We start from the raw sequence: 19,836 nt of genomic DNA on the forward strand, positions 1-19,836 counted from the left end.
ACTGCAGTTCTCTAACAGCACATCTTGTCCCGTTCAGAAGTGAATGAAAATAAAAATAAAAAAGAAAATAAAAGCTTCAACCACCTACTCGGTCTATTAGCCGCACCCCCTCAACCATTTTGCACTTTCCCTCTCCACATGTCTCCAACGACGAGCATACGAAAAGGCACTACGCACGTTCCTGTCGAATCTAATCCTCCGACATAAACAAATTCCTTGAGCTGTTCATAATTATTTACTTTTATTTCATGCGTACATCTTTCAGGACCTTGTCTTGTACCTCTTGTACCTTACTGGTTATATTTCCTTACACAAAAATAGCTTCTGCGTTGTGCAATACCCACAGTTAACCAATGTCCGTTTAATCAGTTATGTAATGCGCAAATGTTATGAGAAAACAGGAGGAGACGGTGGAAATCCATGACGAACCGTAAAGCATTAAGTCAGAAGTAACATACCTTTTAGTTCGTGGAACGGTTCATGATATCGAAACGAGGCTTTCGGCGAATTATGGGTAGCCAGAGGGACAGGTAATTTTGTTGTATATGTTAAATCTCTTAATTCTTGTATCAACAGAGGTACTAGTGTTGGTATACCTTTTTCTGATGGAACGCTATACTTTTTTAACACCATTCAAACTCTCTCGAAAATCCGACGATAGAGACATAACGCTTTGTTAATGCTGGTGTTGAAACTTTTTACAAAAGTATTCGAGAAACATGCACAAACTGAATGGCAGGATGGCTGGAATCGGTTATTGCAGTGTAAACTCTGCTAAATGGAGTACTCAAGCCATGCTTCGTTGTTACATGCAGCAAGAATATGGACTTGCGCTGCAAAGATAAAACTAGTTTTCTCTTGGCGCTACTTTATATGGCATATAGTACATAATGTGTTTCAAAGTCTTTGCATCAAACGTCTAGAGGTGATAGATCACGTCAAGGAGAACAACTTTTGTTAGAAACAAAATGTTAACTGGCACTTGCAGGCGATCCTAGGCGTCTTTTTATAGAACTTTCCGACCCTGGGACGGCGAGATTCCATTGAACTAGCAGAGCCTACTAACCAAATGCGCTTCATCTGCATGCTAACCAGCCCAGTGAATTAATAGAATGATTTTCAAGAAGAAAACCTTAATGGAGAAAGATATTTTAGAAGCTGGAGCTATCCCATTTCACAGGGAGCAGATGTCTGCATTATATGCAACACACATTGCATACAAATGCAGCAGACTGCCTACGGCCTGCCGCCTCTCCTAGGCATAACCAATTATAAAAGTCACCTAGCATCGCCGGGGTGTGTCAGCGAATACTCCATCTCTAACAGAAGCTGTTCGCCATGGGGTGATTCGTCACCCTAGAAGTCTGATGCGAAGACTTTGAAGCACCCTGTAGTAAGAGTGAGCTATGATTTTCACAAATGGAAGAAAATGCGAACTTCTAGCCTATCAGCAGCCTCTTATGAAAACTATTTCAAATGTGTGTACATACGTGTAAGTGAACATCTTTTGTAGAAACAAGTAAATAATCATAAAGCTTGGTACGACGACGGAACCATTCACGAATCAAAAGTAGTGTTGAGCGACTCTCCCCGTATACTCTGCGACACTGTGAGCGTAATATAATGTGTTTCAGAAGTGATGGTCAATATTCAGGGAGATGGCAGGAATGATCATTCAAAATAAAAAATTCGAGTAAACATGTGGTTTAAAACGCATTCCTTAAGAGCTATGATTAATTCTTAATCATCGATACTGTGAAACAAATCTCTTCTACTGCAAGCTTTTTGCTTTCCATATTTTGGGAAGTGGTAGTATGGACCAAAAAAAGAAAAAAAATGTCCAGTAAACTTGTGCTCTAAAATTCGTACCTTAAACGTTATGAGCACCTATTCATTAGAATTGTTTTTCAAAGTAGCAAAGGTGAACAAGTGCTCATAGCTCTTAAGGTATGCATTTTAGAGAACGCTTACTGGACTTTTTTCTTTTTTTTTTTTTTGTCCATACTACCACTTCCCAAAATATGGAAAGCAAAGAGCTTGCAGTAGAGGACATTTGTTTCACACTATGGAAGATCGTGAACTGATCATAGTTCATAAGGAATGCGTTTTAAACCTCATGTTTACTTGACTTTTTGTTTCGAATGATCATTCCTGTTATATCAAAAATGGCTCTGAGCACTATGGGACTTAACTTCTGACGTCATCAGTTCCTTAGAACTTAGAACTACTTAAACATAACTAACCTAAGGACATCACACGCATCCATGCCCGAGGCAGGATTCGAACCTGCGACCGTAGCGGTCGCGCATGTCCAGACTGTAGCGCCTTGAACCGCTCGGCCACAGTGGCCGGCCCCTGTTATATCCCTGAATATTGACCATCACTTCTGAAACACCCTGTACTATTGCAAATAGTATACAGAGCGACCACGAACTCTACCAAAAAATGTTTGAGAGATTCTTCAGGGATATTTCCTTAGAATTTTCGCTATAAAATGCCCGTCATCTCCGGTGCCTTGTTACAAAATAATTACATTCGTTTGTTTTCTTACCACTTTACCTTTGCATCTGTCCTGCACTGAAAATACCTGCACAACAGTACAAATGTAGACAATAGCTGCTGTGTGCACTTGTTCTTGACAGCAGTAAAGATATGTTTACTCTTCGCTCTCAAGTGTGTATTCAATGCTGCTCGTTTCTGTCTCGAGTTTGTTCTTCCAGCAGTGTTCGTTCTACGTTAACAGTGATGCACAGGAGTGTGATAGGTTTGCCGATGAAGTTTTGGTCAATATGCACCTCGCGTGTGGGTTGGCTAAATGCATTGGAAGAGTGATGCAGGGACATTATACTGGGCTATTCTCGTAGCGGCGACAACCACATCACAGAACTTGGTCATCTGGCTGAGAGCTGCTTCATTATTCCGTGTTTTTTACGATAAGTTTTTGACTGTTGTGAAGATATTTTTATAGAAACGAAATTATTGGGGGTGACTAAGTAAACTGTGTTTACATTATTACTCCATAACAATCTACCGTAAACGACGGATACCAAAATAGCTCAGCAAATATTTCTGACAAACCTCAGAAATTTTGTGGGCGGAGTTGGGGCTCACCCCGTATGAGGCGGCACTGTTGCTGGTGAGGCAATTGGGGACAAAAATAAATTACTACACTACAAGAGTAATTCAGTAATTATAATACATACTTTGATTAGGAAAAACGGAAACCTAAACAGGAACAAAATCCAGTGAATGACTGTTTCAGTTCCAGACAAGTTCTCTTTGTCTGATATACACTGAATACACATTTATTTGCATCAGCCAGTGAATGGCGTAACATTTGTTATTATCATCGTATAGTGGTTCTGTGTATTCCACATATGGTATTATTGCGTGTTAACAACAAATTAAGAATGACAAGCATGTCACTTAAGTCCAAGTGGTAACTCAAATAGTGCTCCTACCTCTACGACCTGCCTCACTCGCTATTCTCCGCGCCATAAGCAACATATTTCAGAAAAAAAAGTAATTGCCTGTTTTTCGGTGCCCTTTCCTCTGTCGGACACTGGATATGTCTTACATCAGCAACTTCTTCTACAATCAGGAAAGATAATCTGAATGTGTCATTTCCTGTTGGCAGCAGATTCACACATGCATACACTCCCGTTTCTCTTCTGCCCTTTCTTCTCCTTTTACTTAGCGTTAATCCTGTCTAATTCGGTTGAACTCAGGGATTGGCAAATTTATTTCATACAACTTTTCGGCCGGATGCCTTCCTGTCGTCGCAGTCGTCATTTCCCTAAGGGATGGAAGCCGTGTGCAACAGAGAAAAAAAATCTAGCCCAAAAGTCATGACAAAGGATCCGTTTCGGACGGCATGTAACCTTTAAAACTCCCGAAAATAGGGAAAATTCATTTGTACGTCTCATGTCTGCAGCTTAATAGTTTCCAACAAATCGAAGAATTAGTGATTTCGAACCGTTACTCTCTTGAGGAGTAAAGCTCTTTGTGACTGGTGCGCTATCGAATAGTACAGGCCTGCGTTCAGTTCAGTCAGCTCCCGTGAATAAGCATTGTTCCACACACATACTTCATTAACAATATGTGGTGCAAAGTCAACATGGTTTACAGTTACACACTTTATAAGAAGAAGAACAGGTGATCAAACACATGTCGTAAAGTTCGTAGGCTGATCACTTTTCTCGTTATTCACAAAAATATTTAGAACTATACGAAACGTGAGCGACAGCTTTCTTTCTCTTGCTGAAGGATGAAAAAAAAAACGGTTAAAGAAGTAAGATCTAAACCCATGAGCGTGAAAGTTGACTGATATGAAGACAAACTTTATGGCATTATTGCTTCAACAGTGCTGGTAGTTGGAGATGTCACCTGTTAAATATTTTGTTACGAAAAATAATGGCTGTTCTCATACTATTTTGTCTCCTTTGCGTGGTATGTTATTGGCTATTTGTTTAACTGCTATCAATTTCCAAGTGACTTCGGCTTCATATTCAGGCACTAATGCTCTGTGATCAATATAATACACCACCACAAGAATGTCGAGAGAATATACTCAATTTACCTTTCGTGTAGACTGTAACTCAGTCTTATCGTTACCATATCAGAAGATGCTGGCGTACATTATTCAAATATACTTGAGCTGGTATATCATTTCGGTTGAATAGAGCTCTGTTGGCTGAACATGAAACCTTGTCGGTCTTAAAAAATAAATGAAAAACAAATAATGCAGATGAGAGGAGAAGAAATAGTTTGAAAATGTCTTTATTCTCGATAGTAAAATTATAACATTTGGTCATGGCCTCATTCTTCAAGGCTTTCCCTTCTTTAATATGTCTACAATGGTTAAAATCAACAGATTAAAAAAATTTTTTAAAGGACATCATTGTCGCCTATGACTGTTAAAGCTATTTGTTCACTAAATGCGCTGTAGCAGTTTCGATCGCATAGCCATTTCAGATTGCAGTACATGGCTAAATGACAAAAATCGTTGTTGCGGATATTATGAATAAATTGTTTTAATAGACTTAAGCGTCGATAAACTGTCTCAGAAATCTAATACTTCAGCTTCTCTAAAAGCGTTAGACTTGGTACATGGTATCCATCAATTACATTTCCTTATTTTCAAGTGATCTGAAGATGACATCTAGTTCGAAAGGGGTCTTATAGGAACGACCTGTATGGCGAAGCCTACCGAAGTCAATGAGCCCCAGGGTCTGGCTCGTCCCTGTTAGATAAGTTCGATGAGCAGTTGTCAGCCGTAAACGTAGGACACGAAAGCAGCTGTACCCTACCCGTCGTTCTCCGAATAAGGAATACACATCCATCGCCACCTATGGCCGCGCAGTGTCCTACTGAAATATGGCATGTGGAGTTGTTTGAAGGAGGAGCAATGCCTCGCATCTTAAAAATTCTACAAAGTTGTAGCAGTTGCTGTTCAAATTGCCTCCATTGCGTTGGAGCAGACATGGCTTGTTGTATCTAATAACACCCCATTTATCATACCTCGTTTTTGTCTCCTTCACCGCTCACTATTTCAGGGTGCTGTGCAGCGGTCACTACAGGAGTGTATAATACGTACACTGTCCGGTCAAAAGTATCCGAAAATTAATAAAGGATGCCAAGATGACGGTTTGAACTCTGCTGGGGACACTTTCGTTGAGGAATTTGAACCTCTGTGGAGGAATGGCAGTCAATTCTTCCTCAAGAGCCGAAACCAGAGAAGGAAGTGACGCTGGACGCTGGGGTCTGGTGCTAAGTAGACTTTCCAACTCATCACAAAGCTGTTCCAATGGGTTCAGATCAGGACTCTGGGCAGGCCAGCCCGTTTCAGAATTATAGTTGAGGAGTTTGAACCTCTGTGGAGGAATGGCAGTCAATTCTTCCTCAAGAGCCGAAACCAGAGAAGGAAGTGACGCTGGACGCCGGGGTCTGGTGCTAAGTAGACTTTCCAACTCATCACAAAGCTGTTCCAATGGGTTCAGATCAGGACTCTGGGCAGGCCAGCCCGTTTCAGAATTGTAGTTCACAAACCACTGTCAAACAGATCATGCTTTATGATGGGGTGCATCGTCACACTGATACAAACGAATATCATCTCCGAATTGTTTCCCTACTGTACGCAGTACAAAACGCAGTAAACTGTGTTCATATCTTTCGGCATTCAACGTTTTCTTAAGTGCAATAAGGGGACTGCGCCATAGCACCGAAAAACTCCCCCTCACCTTAACACCATCTACTCTGTACTTAACTGTTGGCACTATACATGATGGCAGGTAACATTCCTTCTGTCAGATAACCGCAGAGTACAGCGTGATTCTTAACTCCCTACGCGCAGTCGTTCTGCTAGCTGGACTTTGGAATTGTCGAGTAATTCCATACACTGGTTTTATAACATTTCTTACACCACCCAGAAATGCTTGACTGTCGCTGACCCTCAGTACATGGGGACTGCCTGGTCTTGGTTTGGCTGTTATTGTTTCTTCACTTTTCCACTTCGCATTTCCATGTCCAATAGTCGACTTTAACAGCTTTAGAAGGGTTGAAATGTCCTTGATGAGTTTGTTACTCCCATGACATGCAATGCCTAGTCCACATTCGAATACACTGAGCGCTTACGACCGACCCATTCAGATGTTACCGTTACTGTACTGACAACTGCTGCCTCTGGATCACGGGGTCCCAGATTCGATTCCCGGACGGGTTGGGGATTTTCTCTGCCCGGGGACTCGTGTTTGTGTTGTCCTCATCATTTCATCATCATCATCATCATCATCATTCGTGACAGTGGATAGATAGGAATGTGCAAAAAATTGGACTGTGCAAAAAATTGGGACTTTGGACGGGCGGTGATGACCGCGCGGTTGAGCGCCCGACGAACCAAACATCATCTTCTGACAACATAATCCTGAGTTCTAGCGGTCAGTTATGAATTATAGAGTGGTTCCCGGATTCTTTTGGTCGGATAGTGTATGTAGCCAACACTATAGGACACACTTAAGCAAAATTATTCCGAGCACAGTCGTTTTGATAGGTAGACTTTGGAAGTGTCGAGTAATTCCATACACTGGTTTCATTCCATTTCTTACAACCACCCAGCTAGCAACGCGGTGCATTTGCTCACTGCTGAGTGTGGGTTTGAGGTTTAAAACAATGTGAGACGACGCAATGGCATGTGTGCCCACAGGCCATGCAGCAAAAAACCGTGTCGAGCCCTTCGCGCAGGAGAGATCACATTCAGTGCAATATTCCAGCGCTGATCCAACATGCTAGACGATTTGTAAGGAAATTAAGGTAAAGTAGACGAGATCGGGATTATGTCGATTGCATGGTCTGGTGGAGTGAAAGCTTCTTCTATCCACTAGTACACACACTTCTCCTTGTCTCATCCGCACCACAGTATGTACCATCCAAAATGTCACGATATGATGTACTCATTTCTCCAGCACTGATCATTTCGGTCGAACTTTCTCATCCGATGATACTGCGCGCTCTTACGTCGATGAGGGATATTGTTTACTTGATTTCACTTGATGGGGTCTTCACGGAATGAACTTTGTGTGGCACACAATCCAGGACAAAAAAATGGTTCAAATGGCTCTGAGAACTATGGGACTTAACATCAGAGGTCATCAGTCTCCTAGAACTTAGAACTACTTAAACCTAACTAACCTAACATCTTGCCCGTGGCAGGATTCGAACCTGCGACCATATCGGTCGCGCGGTTCCAGACTGAAGCGCGTAGAACCGCTCGGCCACACCGGTTGGCTCAACCAAGGACACTCCCGGCCATTCTTATTTCCTATCCCTAACACCCGAACCTGCAGATGTCAGACACTCAGATCGGTGACAAACGATGTATGTAAGTAGAGTATCAAACGAAAGACCGGTTTAGTTCATGCTATGTGCTGTCATCAAGTATAAAGCGTAAAAGGTAATTAAAAGTAACACCAGAAGTACGGAGCTCAGGAAAGGCGTATCTGTGAGTGATAGTTTTATAGACATCGCGTGGGTGAGTTGGTAAAGCGCGTCGCCGTGCCAAAGGTCCCGCTTTCAGACCCTACGATGACGGTTTGTTCTAACTGTTTACGCGTGAAACTGTTATATGGGAGAACATTTTCCTGAGATTTAAAAGGATTTTTTGGAGATTGTAGCAAGATTCTTTCGGCAGTCTGCTTTCGATTCGTTAGTAGCAAACCTATAGAGCATATTTGTACAGACAGCTGTGGCGTTCTGTCGGACATGTGCAACAGAACAGACACCACTCGTTATGATGCAACCTAGCGCATTTGTAGTGTCACAGAATAAACATAAACAGTCGGAACAGTAGAATAAAGAAACAATTGCATCACACGTGCCGGAAGTTTTAATAGTGCTATATAACACTTTCACTGATAATTGTCATCATTTGGGATATGAATCCAGGAACCTGGTACGACGATCTAACGCTCTACCAACTTCCCCACGGAAGTTATACATATTAGTTATTCATACTTATGCTTTTCCTGTGATCCGTTGTTATGGTGTTTCTTTTAATTGACGTTTACGCCTGTTCTGCTTGACGACAGCATACAGTACGAAGTTTTGGTTGGTACTCAATCGACATACAACGTTTGGTTCCGATCTGAGGTACCGATCTCGAGGTTTGGGTGTAATCAATATTGGTCACATTAACTAATTCCGTCGCCTCTTGGTAGAATAACGTCATAACTATTAATGAAAAGCTCGAAACTATGATGTTTTGCAGTATTCATTCACTTCTATAACTGGTCATCGGCTTACAAGGTTATCAGCAGACTTGAACTATCGTCCTCGAACAGGATACATTGGTGGTGAACAACGTTGCGAAAGATATTACACATGGAGTGCAAATCACAGACATACGTTACTAGACTGGCAAAGGCGGATCTGTTACTAACGCCTGACGTTTGGTGAGGTAAGATGGTGGCATCATGAAGTTTGTGCATGCTACTACGATTTTTTGAAACAAAATATTGTTGTAAGCTTTACGAGATGGCCTAAAAAAATTCTGCAGTTGAGCACATATTTACGTACTAGTTGATTTTAAGACGTACATTGTAGAATGGTGTTATGAGAAGAACATCAAGTCACATTTACACACGTTTAAAGCAGGCTGCAGTTATCGTAAGAACACTAAAATGAATTACGGCTCTTGTTATCATCGACAAATAGCACGTTATACTTATATGAGCACTTTCACAACGAGCATCCTACCCGGAGTTGATCAGAAATAGTTACAAAAGTAAGCCACATCTGTTAATACTAGAGTTATTGAACCCCTTAAAATAAGCATAAACTATTTAAATGCTGCCTGTATTTGAGGTAAGACAAACTGCAATGTAATTATTTAGGCTTACATATAGTACAAAAGCAAAAATACGTGATATATTTCTTACGTTTGCATTGAGACATATTCCTTTCCTAGTATTTTCTGTATGCTGTACGAAAAATTACAATCAAACACGCATGTATTGTCCATTATGCTAAAACTCTAAAGGTAACGTAGTTATTTCAGTTTATCGCCATTTTATACAACTGTTTTATCAATAGATAAACAGCTGTTTACACGTCCTTACGCAAGCCGCCATATTGCGACTGACACCAGTGATACTGTATACGATATTGCCGATCTAATAACGTATGTCTGTGGTGAAAACGATAGAGTAAATATCTCTGGAGTGAGCATTCACATGCGCAGAACAGATTTTGTGTTAACATACATTGCCGGCCTGGTCACGTGATCTCGGGACTTCGAGTGTTTGTCCGTATAGCGCCCTGTATATTTAGAATGTCACTACATCCCCAGTACTGACGAATTTTTTTCGAACGTATCGTGGATCATTTATATATGTTGCGCAGACATTTTAACAGTATCCATTTGATACCCGGAATAAACCAGCTACGTAACTTTTAAGGGCAAGTGATATTACATCCTGCTTCTTTGCGATAGGTGTCACAGTTCAGATACACTCGATTTTTGGTAGTTTTCGGTATGATACGGCACTGGAATACTCTCATTCAAATTCTGAAGGTGGCAGGGGTAAAATACAGGGAGTGAAAGGCTATTTACAATTTGTACAGAAACCAGATGGCAGTTATAAGAGTCGAGGGGCATGAAAGGGAAGCAGTGGTTGGGAAAGGAGTGAGACAGGGTTGTAGCCTCTCCCCGATGTTATTCAGTCTGTATATTGAGCAAGCAGTAAAGGAAACAAAAGAAAAATTCGGAGTAGGTATTAAAATTCATGGAGAAGAAGTAAAAAATTTGAGGTTCGCCGATGACATTGTAATTTTGTCAGAGACAGCAAAGGACTTGGAAGAGCAGTTGAACGGAATGGACAGTGTCTTGAAAGGAGGATATAAGATGAACATCAACAAAAGCAAAACGAGGATAATGGAATGTAGTCAAATTAAATCGGGTGATGCTGAGGAGATTAGATTAGGAAATGAGACACTTAAAGTAGTAAAGGAGTTTTGCTATTTAGGGAGTAAAATAACTGATGATGGTCGAAGTAGAGAGGATATAAAATGTAGACTGGCAATGGCAAGGAAAGCGTTTCTGAAGAAGAGAAATTTGTTAACATCGAGTATAGATTTAAGTGTCAGGAAGTCGTTTCTGAAAGTATTTGTATGGAGTGTAGCCATGTATGGAAGTGAAACATGGACGATAACCAGTTTGGACAAGAAGAGAATAGAAGCTTTCGAAATGTGGTGCTACAGAAGAATGCTGAAGATAAGGTGGGTAGATCACGTAACTAATGAGGAGGTATTGAATAGGATTGGGGAGAAGAGAAGTTTGTGGCACAACTTGACTAGAAGAAGGGATCGGTTGGTAGGACATGTTTTGAGGCATCAAGGGAGCACAAATTTAGCATTGGAGGGCAGCGTGGAGGGTAAAAATCGTAGAGGGAGACCAAGAGATCAATACACTAAGCAGATTCAGAAGGATGTAGGTTGCAGTAGGTACTGGGAGATGAAGAAGCTTGCACAGGATAGAGTAGCATGGAGAGCTGCATCAAACCAGTCTCAGGACTGAAGACCACAACAACAACAACGGCACTTTATAGTATTACAGACCCTGACGTACATTTTTGCAGGGATAGTCTTGCAAAACGACTTGACAGTACGCTAGTACACTTTTGCAAGTGTCCGAAAAAACCGAATTTGCCACACATTAGCGACTTTATCCTTGCTATTTCGTCCATTTTTCTGCTATTTCTGCGTATTTATTTTCTCGTTTTTGCGACCTAAAGCACAATTTTTCTTACTGGTGACACTTTGAAGTATTCATTTAACGCATTTTACGCACTTGCTCCCAGTTTATTAAATAAATAGTAGACTGCGTGATCTATATACACAATCGACAAGTCACTGATAAATGCTTGGAGGATAGCATTTGTTGAAACAACTAACCATTTCCTTTCCTGTTCCACTAGCAAATTTACGAGAGGAAGTGATTGTTTGTAAGCTTTTGTACGAGCCGTAATATCTATTATATAGTCATAAAACCGTAGAAAAATGGGTCTACAGAATCAAGCCTTAATTATAATGCGTCTCGAAATTTTTAAACATATAGAGTGTCTCTTAATAATACGATAACTATAATTAGAGCTGCATGGTATATACCCATGAAAAGTTACTGCCCCTCGTTTCACATATTTTTATTTGCATCCGTAGCAACAACAGTAATTCACCATCGCTATTACACTATCAACTATCAACTATCAACAAACGGTGAAACACAACAAAAACTCTTGATATTATAAACTTCAAACGCTGCAGAAAGCGCACACGCACAGCGAAGTCCCGAAAACACGTGACAATCCTGGTTTAATGTTGACAACATGCGCAGAACGCAATGCTCACTCCAGAGATATTTACTCTATGGTGAAAACACAGAGTAAATGTTATCTTTGACGGACACAGAGTGAATTACATCTTTGACGGAATAATGGTAAGGTAACTGAAAAAGTCTTTTATTCTTAAATTCAGTTAACGATCACAATAAAATGGAGTAAAATAAGATACTGGTTCTGATGATGAATAATAAGATTTGAAACTGTCAAATCACAAACATAAATATTTTATGGTGATTATTAGTTTAATTCAAGTAGTTATGTAGGCTATTTGGTTGTTTTGCGCGATCCATGTTTTTTCGATGTTTAGTGTTATATTGTTCTGGTCTGATCGCATTTTATTGATTTACTGTTTAAGTTTAACGTTATGAATTGTGATACCATTACGCTGTCAAAGACGACAATGGCTTTGTGTTTGCATCTCTCCATTTGTTTTATCCTTTGTAATATTGTTCATAGGAATTGTATCCTCTTTGTCGACGACAGTCAGTTAAATTCTGACGATGGCGTTGTAAGCCAAAATCGGATTGACGAATTGAATCAATACGGTAGAATATCCGCAATTTTGTGCTTTTCATTTACAGCACTAGTCATTTAATAGTGGTAAGGCAGTCAGTTTATAGTGACCACGATGAGCGCTAGATGACCACTTAACGTATCACTTTCGTAACAAGATACTGGCTCTGATGTTAACCCATAAGATTTGAAACTCAAAATTTCACCAAACACGATCACAACAATTGTGAATAAAAAAAGTATTTATCAAAATAATTAATAAATCCGCTCCAGTTAGTCTTGATAAATCCTTATTTGAAGAAAATCGTACACTCGATCTGGGTTTCAGGATGTAAATTCCACCTTCAGGTGCTACAAGAAACAAGGAAATCTACGAGGAATTGTTCATAAAATTAATTAACGTCAAAAGGGCCCATAGGAATATGAACGTCAGGTTAAATCTTGATTGCGTACGAGGAAGTCGAACAAGTCATGTAAAAGATGCAGCAAATTTATGAAGTAGTATGCGAGATCTCGTGTGGGTGTGGCATGAAAAGGTATTCCTCGTCAACCATTACTGCAGCTGGTAAGCGGGGCCTAACCGAAAAAACATGAATGCAACAGCAAATAAACCCACATTGCCAGCCTAATGTGCTCTATGGACCAACTGCGAACGACTATACATGTGGCATGGGCTTAAGAAATAAAAATTAAGACAGAAAATCCGTAGAACGGCTGGACACTTACATGGTAAGCTACTTTTGAGGTTTACAAATTGGCATTTTACGGCATTTATGCCTTCTTAAGCCCATGCCACATGTCTAGTCTTTCATAGTTAGTTCATAGGTTACATTAGGCTGGCAAAGAGTGTTTACTTGCTGTTACTTTCATAGTTTTTTTCGGATATGCACCGTTTACCAGGTGTGGTACTGCTTGACCGATAGTACCTTTTCGTGCCATACCAGCAGGGGATCTCGCATGCTATTTAACACATCTGCTGGATCTTTTACTTGACTGGTACGACTTTCTCGTATGCACCCAAGGATAACCTGATGTTCACATTGATATGGGCCCTTTTAACTTTAATTAATGTTACGAAGGATCCCTCTTGTTTTTCTTTGATTTTTATAGCGACTGGAGGGGGGATTTACATCCTGAAAGCCGAGTGTTTTGTTAGATTTTACGCAAATAAAACATTTGTCGAGTACAACTGGAAGGAATTTATTAATCATGGAAATGTTTAGCAACAGTTGTGGATGTCTCACGAAATATATTATTATGTCAAAATAGATAGCTCGCTCCAGTGTGAAAATGGAAAATTTCGGTTTGGTTTAAGTTATTGTATTGTCGTTTGTGAAAAGTTGTAGCACATGAGCAGATGATGTTCATCCCTTCACCTCACCAGAGTTCCTCGAAGGTCGGCAGCACCCTTCCGACCCAGCCGCCCACACGACAGCGTCTCTTCCAGACGCTGGTCGCGGAAGCTGAAGCGACGTGTTGATGGGTAATTTTTTTGCATCAGGTCGCGTGATGAGCGTCCGCCAGTAATTACGAGGAGCGTTGTTTACCGCGGCTCCGTCATGGGCGCGCACGGGCTCAGCGCCTGACGGGCACCGCTCGGGGGTTGACAGCAGCCGGCCGTGACGTAACGCCGCCGCCGCTGCCGCCGCCGGCCGCGTATATATTGGCGCCGGGACGCCACACCGCCGCCGCAGACCTCCGCCGCCAGCCGTTACCACCACATCGCCCACCAACAGGTGAGTGGCTGGCCTCCAGTAGCCTGAGCGCGCCGCCGTCACTAGCGTTCCGACCCCGTCCTCCCGCCCTCGGGAACGCGTAAGGCGTCCAACCGAAAGCTTCACATATTGGCGTACTTGCTAAGATAAGGCCCGTAGCTAGCCACTGGACAGCTTTCGGAAGACCCATACTGTTGGCCTAGCCTATACACTGCTGCTTACATTCCAGACTTTGCTGCTCATTCTTCGGCACCACAGATTGCCACACAAAGTTGTTATTGCACTGCGTCTGACTTAAAAACTGTCCACAGCGACATGGCTAGCCTACGTCAGATGCACATGGCTCCTCCAATCTTATTCTTGGACATGAAACGAAAGCTCTGTGGTTAACTATTTGAATATGACGTGGTACCCAAGGCTGTCGTTGTCAGCTGTTTCAGTCCCCAAGCGGAGCACTTACACGCAGAAGAGTTGAAGAAGCTTGTTCACTATTACGAAAAGTGCATAAAATGAATAAAGATTGTGAAGAAAATCCTCATGGAATTTTCGACCTTAACCACTAGTCCATTTATTATACAATGAAAGCTTTCACGTAGTTGCTAATGAGTCTTCCGGCCTGCATAGCCATTGCCGAAGAAACTTTTCGGTTCCTGACGTTTCATCCAGAGCTGTGCTGGCCACCTTCAGAGGTGCTCCTAGCGCCGCTGAGTCTTGCCGACTATTCGGTCAAGCAGCTCTTCAATTGGCATCACGAGGCTGAGTGCACCCCCTACCAATCCTCCTACCAAGGAAAAATACTTGGCAGTTCCAGGAATCGAACCCGTGTCCTACGCCTATACCGTATAGCCTACTGATTCTGCTTTGGCCAGCTGTACTGACATATTTTATCAGCATCAAGCAGGAAAGTTACTACGTTGAAAAACACGATAGCAAAGATCACTTTTTCAGAACTACAACCTTCGTCCAGTCCAATAATGAGCTGAAAGTGCTTACTTCTCAGTTAGTTGTATCCGAGAACCTTGATTGCAAAATAAGTAATTTAGTGAAAGTACAGGATGAAACATCTCCTTAGAAACATTTATAAATGACAGTGCTGGAAAACCTCTACGTTACTTGATTTTCAAACAGCTGAGCAAAACTGATGGTACTCAGACATTTCTCTCTTTGCTTATTCTGATCAACACTAAACTGACACTATATATATATAAATCTTTGTTACTCGAACTACTGCAATTCAGCGAGCACCAATACTGTGCCAGCTAAACGAAAGATTCTAACTACTGCAGGAACTAACTACTGATAGGCATAGTTAGCAAATGAAAAAGTTTGATGCAGAACAAACAATGTATTTACCTCAATAGCGTTCAAAAGTTATATATATATATATATATATATATATATATATATATATATATATATCAGTTCAAGACATACAGTCTCACAAATTCCCTTTTTCTGACGGACACACATCCAGATCGTCCGCTCTCAAAACTCCGCCATCTCTCTCCCCACATCCACTACTACTGGTGGCTCACCCCCAACTGCGCAACGCTACGCGCTGTTCACATCCAACTGCCCAACACTACACTAGCGAATATTCCAACAATGCCAACCAGCCACAGACTGCACACAGCACAGTCAGTGATTTTCATACAGAGTGCTACGTGGCGTTACCAATATAAAAACCTAAACAGCCTACTTACGAGGAAAACTCTAAAGGTAACGTATGACACACACACACACACACACACACACACACACACACACACACACACTCACACTCACAAAGCTTTCGTCGTTGTTTACCGTATAGCTTGGTACTTTTCATTGGCCAGCCGTGCGGAAAGATATTGGCAGCATCAAGTAGGAACGTTAACTGTACTACGTCGAAAAATACGATAGTAAGGGTTCGGAGCACCTAGCCCCGCACGAACTTCTATCTATTAAAAACGATCACAGCTCTGACTCGCACGCTACCATCGCGGGTTGCTAACCGGAGTCCGACTTTGCTCCGTCACCCGGCTGACTAAACACACGCAGGGAGATAAACAGCTGCTCGCGTTCTTTTTGCGAGATCGTCTGGCTATGTCCGTCTGCTACATTTAACAAACAAACAGCGATAAGTAAATCTTGTTTACATAATATTCACGACCTTGATGCCCGTCCCACTAATCTCAAAAAAATTACAAGAACAGGAATGTGGGACACAGTAATGGGGCGAGAACTGCTCTTATGATGTAGTTTTCACGTCAACTGCATGTCACAACAGGATTGTAGTATAAGTTCATATAGCTACATGGTTTTTGGCGATGTGAAGAAAAATCGGGAGAATGTCTAAAGTACGGGATTCACAAATGGTGCGGTACACATACGCCACATCTCTGCTTTTCTGTGTTTCATTCGTTCATATAATTTCTTAAATCAGTGTCAGCTGTTTAATTTCCACACGATGCAATAATTACTATTCACATGACTTTCGCATCTTCAAATCATCAGTGTCTACAGATTCTGTTTTCCATAATAAAAATTATTTGTCTATAGTAACGTAGTCTGTCCCTAATTAAGGACTCTCATCCGCAATAAAAGAGTAGCGTTAAGCCTAAGGGCTGCCGGTTCCAATCCGGATAGTGCAAGTAAAGGTCAACGCCAGTATTTGGCTAGTAAGGGAAGGACGGGGCTACTCCTGGAAGCAGACAGCACACTAAAACCCTGGATTCGACCTCATGTCATACCGCAATGTCTCGTGGAGTGAGTGCATGAGGACTACTGATGAGCCTCAGTCCGTCGAATAGAGGCATTAAAATTGGCTAACACCTAAGATGCTGTTCAAGAGAAAAAAAAATCTATTTCCAGAAGGAATTATTCATTCTTCAGTGCACTGTGCCCTGATACGAAACTTCCTGGCAGATCAAAACTGTGTGCCGGAATGATACCCGAAGATAGAACTTTGCCTTTCGCGGGAAAGTGCTCTACTATCTGAGCTACCCAAACACGACTCAGGACCCGTCCTCACAGCTTTACTTCCTTCAGTACTTCTCCTACCTTCCAAACGTCGCAAAAGCTCTTTTGCTAAACTTGCCAGACTCCTGGAAGAAAGCATATCGCGGAGAAATCACCTAGCCACAGTCTGCGAGATATTTCCAGAATGAATTATTCACTCTGCAGCGTAGTGTGCGCTGCTACGTAACGTCCTGGCAGATTACAACTGTGTGTCGGATCGAGACTCGAACTCGGGACATTCGCCTTTCGCGGGCAAGTGCTCAGCCAACTAAGATACCCAAGCACGACTCATGAGCTGACCTCACAGTTTTACCTCCACCAGAAGAGCACTTTCCCGCGAAAGACAAAGATCTCGACTTCGAGTCTCGCTGAGACCAGCAGTTTTGATCTCCCAAGAAGTTTATTGATCTGTTAGCTTGTATATATATGCTTACTCTTTCTTCGTTTAACATTCAGTATGAACAGAACATTATCCAAGACTGCGCAAGCACTCATCAATGTCATCCAAAACATACAGTTACACACATGACTCTTCAAAGTAGGCTGGCTGATGGAAATGGCAAAACTGAACTATTAATACACTCCCAAGAAAACAATGAGGAATGTTCCACGCTGCATTCATTCTCAGTAATCAACACAAAAAAAATAGTCGTATGGAATGATTGGCTGGAGTCCATCAAGAGTGATTTTTGGCCGGCTGGTGCAAATCTTTCAACTGGACTCTACTTCGGCGACTTTTGTGCCCCTAACCTATTTCAGTTACCCAACCGGGGAAAGAGGATGTATAGTTTAACATAGAATCTGAACCACGTGTCTTTCCTGACACATCTTCACATCACTGAGAGATGTAGGCTAGGGTAAAGGCAGACAAACACATTGAGTTATGAGTGGGACTCGATCCCACGACCTTTCTGTTTCCGGCCGTGTACTTTGCCGCTCCAAGCACGACAGTAATCAGCGCAACAATTTAGTCAGTGCCCTTCATCTCTTCCACTGATAACACGTCAGGGGATTGGGATGTCGTCAGAATTGGTACTGGCTGACAGCAGTTAACAGACGCACGATAGCGGATACGCTGTCTGATTAAAGGTATCCTGACGGCCCGCTGTAATGCGGAATTAACCACCCGATGTGACGAGAGGCCATTATAATAGCAAGCGTGGAGTATTGTGTTGTCAGTAGAGGAGTAGAAGCAGCAGGCTCTGGCTCTGAGCACTATGGGACTTAACTTCTGAGGTCATCAGTCCCCTAGAACTTAGAACTACTTAAACCTAACTAACCTAAGGACATCACACACATCCATGCCCGAGACAGGATTCGAACCTGCGACCGTAGCGGTCGCGCGGTTCCAGACTGTAGCGCCTAGAACCGCTCGGCCACAGAAGCAGCAGAATGGGTCGGTCAGGTAGATTCAGTGACTTCGAATGTGAACTAGTCTTTGTATGTCACCTGAGTAACAAATCCATTTCAACTCTTCTTAACCTGCCCAAGACGCTTGTTGGTGATCTGTCTATGAAATGGACACGCGAAGGAACAACCGTAGCTAAACCAAGACCATGCAGACGTAATGTATTGACGGAAAGGAACCGTCTAGCATTGAGGAGGGTGGCTGTAAAAAGCCGCATATAATCAGTGGAAGTAATCAGTCGTGAGTTCCAAATATCCACCAGCAGTCTTGTTAACACAATGACTGTGCATAGGGAGCTAAAAGGAATGTAGTATATTGGTCGATCATCTCTCCATAAGCTATACATTCGTGTATTCATTGCCAAGCGATGCTTGAGGAGTAAGGAGAAACTTCACTGGACAGTGGATGACTGGAAAATTATTTAGAGTAATGTCTATATGCATAAATGATTTGGAGGACAGGGTGGGGAGCAGTCTGCGGTTGCTTGTTGATGACGCCGTGGAGTACAGTAAGGTGTCGAAGTTGAGTGACTGTAGGAAGATACAAGACGACTTAGACAAGATCTCCAGTTGATGTGATGATTGGCAGGTAGCATGTTCGGGTACTGTGTTACTAGTATCCAGCTTCACACAGTCAAGTCGTTTAAATATCTGGGCGTAAAGTTGCAAAGCAATAGAGGTGGAACGAGCATTTGACAACTGTGGCAGGGGAGGCGACTGGTCGACTTGGGGTTACTGGGAGAATTTTGGGATACAGTGTAAAGGGGACCGCATATAGGACGCTGGTGCGACCTATTCTTGAGTACTGCTCGAGTGTTTGAAATCCGTACGAGGTCGGATTGAAAGAAGACATCGAAGCAATTTAGAAGAGAGGTGCTAGATTTGTTACCGGTAGGTTCGATCAAAACTTAAGTGTTACGGAGATGCTTCAGGAACCCAAATGGAAATCCCTGAAAGGAAGGCGGCCTTCTTTTCGGGGCACACTATTGAGAAAATTTAGTGAACCGGCATTTGAAGCTGACTGCCAAACGATTCTGCTCCCGCCAACATACATCGCGCTTAAGTACCGCGAAGATACAAGAAATTAGGCCTCATGCGGAGGCGTACTGACAGTCATTTTTTCCTCGCTCTGTTTGCGAGTGGAACAGGAGGGAAAATGACAAGTAATGGTACAGTGTACCCTCCGCCACGCACCATACCGTGGCTTGCGGAGTATCTATGTAGACGTAAATGTAGATGTAGATGAGTGGATCACATTGTATCCTATGGTAATCCTATGGAAGGGTTTGGGTTTGGCGAATGCCTGTAGA

The 19,836-nt window shown here is 42.2% G+C and overlaps 2 protein-coding genes across 6 annotated transcripts in view; one reads left to right on the forward strand and one right to left on the reverse strand.

Annotated features, from left to right (window-relative positions):
• The window catches only part of LOC126259386 (uncharacterized), a 229,236-nt gene that overhangs the window by 147,019 nt on the left and 62,381 nt on the right, over window positions 1-19,836 (reverse strand). The gene's annotated exons all lie outside the window — the stretch shown is intronic.
• Window positions 1-19,836, forward strand: part of LOC126259388 (neuroparsin-A-like) — a 244,252-nt gene that overhangs the window by 85,372 nt on the left and 139,044 nt on the right. For all 3 annotated transcript variants that reach the window (XM_049956144.1, XM_049956146.1, XM_049956145.1), the window contains exon 2: window positions 13,906-14,140. The gene's annotated coding sequence lies outside the window, so the exon portion shown is untranslated. The remainder of the gene's footprint in view (window positions 1-13,905; window positions 14,141-19,836) is intronic.

Source organism: Schistocerca nitens, chromosome 5 (genome assembly GCF_023898315.1).
Source record: "Schistocerca nitens isolate TAMUIC-IGC-003100 chromosome 5, iqSchNite1.1, whole genome shotgun sequence".
In the NCBI taxonomy this organism is placed as follows: Eukaryota; Metazoa; Arthropoda; class Insecta; order Orthoptera; family Acrididae; genus Schistocerca; species Schistocerca nitens.